Here is an 8,392-nt window from a genome sequence, read left to right as displayed (position 1 = left end):
GAAGATACCCCAGTAATTAAGATATTGCATTTGTCTAATTAGGATGAAGTAAAACCATTTATTACATCATCCATCAAGCATATATTTCAGCATCAGATAGGCAAAGCAAACGTCTTAACAGTTCACTTGTAAAGTGCAGAAGTTACAACAACATTAGATAGGAGCATAGCAGTGAGATCTGAGATTCAGATTGGAAATATGAAAGTGAAGGTCCCAGGTAGAAAGTTATTCCAGAAAGGGAGGAATATTAAAAGAACAAGAGTCAAAAGCCATCAGTAAACCCATAACTATCTCTAAAAAGGCAGTTTTAGTATTTGTGTCTAAACCCAAACTGAAAAGAATTAAAGAGCTTGTTAGATGCAACACAAGAGCTAATGCATTTCTTGCAGCATTTTTTCAAGTGAAGGCAAATTGGAAAGTGGGCAGTAACAGTTAAGTATTTGGGTCTTATTGATCAGAACACTTTCAGTCTAGAAGGAGCGAGCCCAGATTATTTCAGGAACTCAGTTATGAGGTTAGTAGCAAACGGACAATAGCAGACAAACTGGCGTTGAGTAGGAACACTGGAATGTGGTCCAAGACACAGGTACGGCACATGTGAAATGTGAATATGAAAAACAGGAAAGATTGCAGTTGAGGTGAAGTAATTAAATAGTTGTCAATGCTGTATGTCTTTTGTTTGAGAGATTTGCATCAATCGGTAGAGAAAAGATCTGTAGAACCATGGTGACTCCTTCAAGAGAGATTATGGCCATGTTAAGGGCATCCCTGTAGGCCCGATGATGTTGTTTATAAGCCTGTTGATGAGCAGATACCCTGATCTCTCTCCACAAGACATCATCCTGCTGCCTTCTGCTGCCTTCATAGAGCACACAGTATTTGTGTACCAGGGGAAATAAAGAGTATAAGTAATGGCACAGCTTTTTGCAAACACTATCAATAACTTCCATGAGGGTGTAGTTGTAAAGAGCAACAGAACCTTCAAGGCCAAAGTGGAGTTTTTGTGAATTTTTGTGTTTCGTTAAAAAAATAGGTTTGTTTTTCTATTGAAAACACTGAGCTTAATGGATGGCAAACCTGCACCTGCTAGGCCAGACACTTGTTGTCACTTTCCAGGGTACTTCAGATTGTAACTCCATTTTGGGGGAAGTGGTGTCAGGTCTCTGAGGTAGGCAGGGCCTCATGAAATAAACACACAAAGACAGTTTTTTTGCACCGAAACAGCATTTTTTTTTTATTCACACTGTGGAGGGAAACACAACATAAAACACTACATGGAGCTCTAACTGACTCGTCATTTCCTGGCTAAATATAGCTAGGCAGCTAAGCTGCTTACCTGCTTCAAAATGCAGAAAGTCCCATTTCATATACAGCACTATGCCTGAATCCTTGAATCCTTTATAAAAACAAATCTTGACCCATCATCTGTCACAACGCTGTTCTTTAGCTTGGTCTTCCCCAATTGTATACTAATGAAGAACCTCTCACCTTCTCTAGGCAGCAGATTGCTGGTTCTCTGGTTTAACAGAGACATGAACAATCCTTCTCACAGAATTGAGCTTCTGAGGTATTTAGAAGGAGCAAAATCCACGTCTTGTTTTCACCCACTATCCTGTAAGCTTTAAATTTGTAAGCTTAAGCATATCAGGGCAAATATCTTCCACAAAAATCCACAATGGAATCTACAGTATTGGATATCACTCCATATTGAAAACTACTTTATCCAATACAGGGTTGTGGGGGAGCCAGAGCCTATCTTGGCAAGCAACAGGCACAAGGTAAGATACTGTACAACCTGGATGGGAAGACAGTCTGTTTCACAGCACACACACACACTCAAACCAGAGCCAATTTCCCAAAAGTCATTTAGCCTACCAGGAGAGGGAAACCCGAGTACCTGGAGGAAACATCCTCGAACGTAAGATAAACATACAGTACAAACACAAGATAGCACCACAAAAAAACGCAGATCGCGTCACAACAATTGAACAAAGTAGAATAAAAAGGTACAAAATGATAAGTATAATATGATATGCATGTTATTATTGTGTACGTCCATATGTTCATGTATACATTTGGTCATATTCCCCAGAGTGGCAGATGATGAACTCTGGCCCCTATGACATGACAGGACCAACAATTACACTGAAGGCTGCTACATATTTAATTCACAATGGTAGTTGTTTGACTATATTCCCTGGGTTTTTTCTTAACAGTGGTTAAAAATCAAATACTTTAAAGAGACAAATGTCAGAACCAAATTATTGCAGACACTGTGACATTTATTTTGATTTAACTGATTTTGTGTGTATTGAAGACCAAACAGGACAAAAACTGCCCCAAAAAAGAGACAATGGTTTCAATGGTAGCCATTTCAAAACATGTGACTGCTGTCAGCCTCCCTATATACTACAGAGTATATGCTGTAGCACTCTTCATCTCCAACATTATTCTTTAATGTATTAAATTTAATAAACACCTATTAAACTATACTTAGGTGAAAATATCTGACATTTTCTAGTTACATTCTCTTGTAAATTAATTAATTTAAGACACAGCTCATTTTAATAGTTCCAAAGAATTTTAACCAGAGTAACAGAAATAGGTTTTCACTATTGGCACCTTAAATTAGCTAATCAAAATAGAGATTTTTGCTTGGAAAAAGAGTTAATGGTAGAGTAGGTGACATTATACAATCGATTTTTATAAATACAAATATAAAAATGGGAAAATACAGTTTACTGTGCAGGCTCTGCAATTTGTTCTTTAATGTACAATGAGCAATATCAGACAGAATGGCACATTGCACAAGTTGCTTTGTTGTACTGCTCTGCTTATTCAGTGTCAGTGTGCAAAACAACTACACAGCTGTGTCCAGAGTGGCAGCTAATGAACATATCGAGACTGTCGCCATATCACCTTCCCTGCTCCTTATTTTATAGAACAACTATGCTCTCATAACTAACATTTCATACACAACTGAAACAGAATGCAAGCAGAGCCTGTTAGTGGAACTCACCAATGTTGTGAATGAGTTTGATCTGTTTTATTGAAAACGATGTAATGGTGCAGACAAAAAATAACATGTGTAATTTGCAGCACTTGTAAGATCTATTTATATTTGTAGCAGAATGAAATACATTTTATTCAAACCATTTACATAAGAGTTTAAAACAAAAAATAACAGAATTGAACAGTACACACTCATAAAATTTTAACCAAAGATGAGCTGCGATCTGTCCGAAGGAGTAGTTTTTATTAGCTTAGACTTTGATTTTGAAGCTATTGTCGTGTAAAATGTCCTCAATAGAAGCCATAGTGTTCACTACATATATAAGCCTATGCAACTTATCTCTGCCTGTACTTATAAGGGTCTTGAGCTGGGGTGATGCTTTATGGTGTGTTGCTTAACAACTGATTACATTTTGGAATGTTAACATAACACTGTCTTGTTATGTTATGAGAGACAGTCACTGACTGATGCATGTTGTCTGTTCCTTCTTAGGTAATCACTTGAGTGAAATATTCATTTAATACATCAACCATATGCATGACATCATCCAAAAGGAAAGAAAACGCTTGTAAATAGATTTCACTGTTATATTGTATATTTCAGCTGGCCAAAACCAGGCTCAATGTGTGAGTCAAAGATGTAGCTGGAAGCAAGAAATGGACGGCCTAATGTCTGCTTCCAACAACACTGGATGAGAGTTGGTCACCTGTCTTCATGATACTTCTGCAAAAACACAAAAAGACTTGCTGGTGGGGAAGATTCGAAATGTGTTTGTCTGATAATGTTTGAAAAAGACAAGGGGAAGAGGTTTTAGAGGACATTTTGGTATAGATAAGATACCCCAGTCACTCATAAATTAGTCTGTTAGAGGAAGGTAGAGACTCTGTGTTCCTGCACGAGAATGGTTCCAAAATCCTCTTTTGCCATTTTCATTGTTTTTCTGCCAGCAAAGTAGAAGATCCCCACAAATTGCAGCTTTCACAGAAAACAAGTTTATACATATGATAAACTCGCCAAGCATAATCCCTTAGTTGTCTGACTTGGTAAATCTATTTCTCCTAAATACAAGAACTTGTGTTACTTAGATGCAATAAGAAAGGATAAATACACAACTGTGGTAGTTCACAGTACAGATTCATTGCTACTCACAGCATGTTCTTGCAAGCTGGTCTATGGCTTTCCAATGTCTACAGGAGGGAGATATGTGGTATATCTTAAAGAGAAGCAAAGTTTCAAAGAAAGGGATGAGCAAAATGAAAAGCACTTGTAAAGGTACCAAGCATTTTGTAACTGACAATATAGTCAGAATGTTATACACTAATCCTCCACAATTATACAGGTAATACATGTTCTTCCCAATCTGCTGCTTCTAGAGGCTCTTGCCAGAGATCCCCACTTTCTACACTATTACTTTGATTTCTGCTAGTCTGTGTCATTGGTCATCTGTCCAAACCACTTCTTATACTTTAAAAGAAGAATGTGTTCTTAGCTCATACTGCCAACCAAAAAACACGAACCACATTCATTCGGATGACTCAGTCAACTAATACATTATGGTTCTTCCCAGACTAGTGCAATACATGCCAGAGCAAAGTGCTGCAATACAGAGCAGACTGATGTTGATAGAACATTCTGCATGTCTGTTTAAAAGTGTCAGGATAAGAAGAACTTCAAATGTATGAAAAACACCTCCAGAGATCTGATCAAAATTTCCTCATAGGTTTTGTACATTTTCAATAACGCAGCCCTTGTTAACATGCTGCATCACACTGTAGGCTAACCAAAAGGATGATACAATATCTCAGAGCTTTTCTAAGGCTCTGTAACTGTATGGCCTTTGTCCAGTTTCAACTGAAAACAATCTAGACACAATTCATATAATTCGTTTGCCATTTTCATTATTAGTGGAGGTTTCAATTTTTACTAATTTTGACCAAGGTTTAATGGTGAAAAACACCACACAAAAATAATTATTTTAATTGAAGAATCCCCTCCTACATACACAGAAAGCATTTTGTACAGAATGCAGTCACAGAGCATATTGTCAGCATCCCGCGTCTCATCCGCGACTCATCTTCCATGAGTGGAGAGTCAAAAGTGTCATGCACTAACATGCTCCTGATTATATTCCTCCTCAAGATATTCAATAGTAGCATACATGATCATGATTAAGGACCAAGAAATCTCTGAAGACTTCAATGCTTTCATTGACCTCCACAAGTTGGGGGACAGCTACAAAAGAATCCACAAAAAGCTAATCCACCACTTTCCACTGTAGTGTCCTTTATTAAATCGAAGGCTACTAACATACTGACAATCTTGCAACCTTGAATTGGAAGAAGTGGTTAGAAAATGGATGGATGGAAAACAAAAATAACCCTAAGCCACAAAACACATCATACTGTAAAATAACAAGAAATGAATCACACATTTGCCTAAAAATTTACATTCCTACTGACATTAGTTTGTAATGTACTATCATGTCTTATCAGTGTTTACTTGTTGGGATCTAGAGCCTTTTCTTTGCACATCTATTTCTAAAAATGTTTGCTTGATATAAAAATATAAAAAAGTTGCCTTTCAACAGGTATAGAGAAATGGTGTTTGAAGCACTCAAAAGTATTTTTTAATTCCTGGCATTTTCTTGTTTTAGCCTCTTTCGTTTGGTGATCAATTTCCTCTGCTGATATGAACACATCTTCTGCAAGACCTATAACTGAACACAGGTATGAGTCTGAACACATTAGTGCTGTGGTTTGTGAAAGCAATCAAGTTCCATTGTATAGTTTACACCATGAAACATTTAATAAATACTACAGGCTCTTTGGGGGTTCATCAGCTGATAAGCTGCACCATATTAGAGTCCTGATCATTCCTTACTGAAGATCCAAAGTATGTACTGTTCCTTATACTCAAGAGAACTAGTGTATTGGGCAGTATGACAGAGGCACATGGAGGTTGTATTGCAGAAGCTTGAAGCTGGGCTACCTAGATCACCGAACTCAGGCTGCACTTAGGCAAACACCTTTTCTAGTGAAGCCACTCAGGACCCCTATTGCAATTAATCTTAATATTCTTGCTCATAATGTCCTAAAAACCCAAACATTGCCCTATTCCTTCCATTCCTTCCTTCCATTAGGTCTCGTCCTTTGGATGAGACGTAAAACCGAGGTCCTGACTCTCTGTGGTCACTACAAATCCCAGGGCATTTCTCAAAAACAGTAGGGGTGTACCCCTGACTTCCTGGCCAAATTTCCCATTGGCCCTTACCAGTCATGGCCTCCTAATAATCCCCATCTCTGAACTGACTTCATTACTCTGCTCTCCTCCCCACTGATAGCTGATGTGTGGTGAGCGTTCTGGTGCACTATGGCTGCCGTCACATCATCCAGGTGGATACTGCACATTGGTGGTGGTGGTGGTGGAGGGGAGTCCCCATTACCTGTAAAGTGCTTTGAGTGGAGTGTCTAGAAAAGCACTATATAAGTGTAAGCAATTATTATTATTATTAATAATAATAATTATATTATTATTAATAATAATAATAATTAAACACTGTATATAAATACAGACGACAACTAGAATTGTAAAGTTTTTTTTACTGAGCAGAATGGGATACCTACTGATTTGAAGTCAACCAGTAACATTATATTGACTGATTTATTGAGATACAGTAGCCCGTCTAGTCAAATAAAAAATTGCAGTAACATTGCCACAATGCCACACTTTAATTGTAACAACAGAACACTGGAACATTGTGGCAACACAAATTTGACTCCAGGGAATGTTGTCGAAACAAAGTATTATTTACGAATTCCCGCCTTTGCCCATTTTATTTCTGTATCTCAGGAGCTTCACTTCTTTAACCGTGAGTGATGCAGCAATTCCTGTCAGGAAAGACTGATATGACAAGACAACGTACCACTAGAGGCCATTCAAAGCCTCTTATCAATGTAAATAGATACACAGGGTGAATATTGGTTACCTAATTAGGTAATTGGTAGAGGATTTAGAGGGCACATTCTCACATGTGTGTGATTAAAGGACTGTGTGGTTTATAAAGGGTCTCATGGGGGTTGTTAGTGATTGGGTGTTTGTATAGTAGGCTATGTGTATTGTGGTAGAGATTTTAAAGTCCATTGTGAGCTTTACTGTGCTCAGACCATTTGAGCCTCTAAATATAGTTTGGGGCCTGTCACAATTGCCTTGCAAAACCATTCTATCCCTATTTTGCTGTTTTAAAGCTTGCAGTCATCAGACTTACAGTATATATATATATTATATACACAACCCACTTGGCACATTCAAAGCCAAACATGGAAAGTAAATAATATGAAAGAGGAATAGAAAATTAATCATTGCAAAGATATTCAGTTTGCTGTGGCAGATTCAAATTCATAAAATGAAGGTGTTGCTGTTTTATAAATCCTAAAAGTTTTGTGGAGGGAACTGAACTTGAAACAGTCCTGTATGTGGATCTTTATTTGGGCTGAATTAAATTCAATCTACTGTATGCACTAGGTGCACATCACAAAACTGTTACTAAAGACAGTATTTTTTTGGCTCCACAATTTGTGATTAGAGAGATGGGTTTTGATTCACTTAGCCTTTGTCTGTTTCCTGGGATTTACAGTACACGTAAAACGTGACGATTGTTTAATTTTACTCTCCCTGTAACTTTCAACTTTGTACTGTATTTTTTTACAATGCTATATTACAAAATGATTCATGCAAAGCAATTTGAAATGGCTCTCAGTTTGAAAACGTATCACAGTCTTCTGTAAAATACACTATAATTTCATTGATTAATTTCTGGGTTTAAACTACTGTATATAAGTGAAATAAAATCAAGAACATAGTGGCTAGAAACAAACTGGTCTTAAATCAGCTATTTTTAAAACATATATCTGCATGACAGAGGCTTGAACACCCTTTCAATTCTTAACCTTATTCCTCAAATGATTTCCTCTTCCATAGACTAAATATTAGCTATTCTTACATATGGAATGGTGGGCATTAATTACTTCTCATATTAAATTACAAAAGAAAAAAAAACCTAAGAAAGACAGAACTTAAAGCATTACAGCCAGAAACAAAAGCAACTGAGCAGAGCCAATTCCAGGTAGTTTTTGTGATGCATACTCATGTACTCAGCTGAGGAGGTTAAAACCACCGAAGCAGATTTCCCAAGAGAGATGGACGGTCATAGGATAAAATGATTTTCAGTCATGAGGCTTAGACAGATTCCAACACGCACAGGTATATGGTCTGATATTGCTGGCAGGACATTAATCTGTAGCCAAGCACAGCACTCACTCTTCACTTTTATGGCTCTTCTGATATCAGAAATGATCACACTTCATGCAAAATCAAAAACAG

This window comes from Lepisosteus oculatus, chromosome 1, assembly GCF_040954835.1.
Source record: "Lepisosteus oculatus isolate fLepOcu1 chromosome 1, fLepOcu1.hap2, whole genome shotgun sequence".
Taxonomy (NCBI): domain Eukaryota; kingdom Metazoa; phylum Chordata; class Actinopteri; order Semionotiformes; family Lepisosteidae; genus Lepisosteus; species Lepisosteus oculatus.
Note: the sequence above shows the minus strand (reverse complement) of the source record.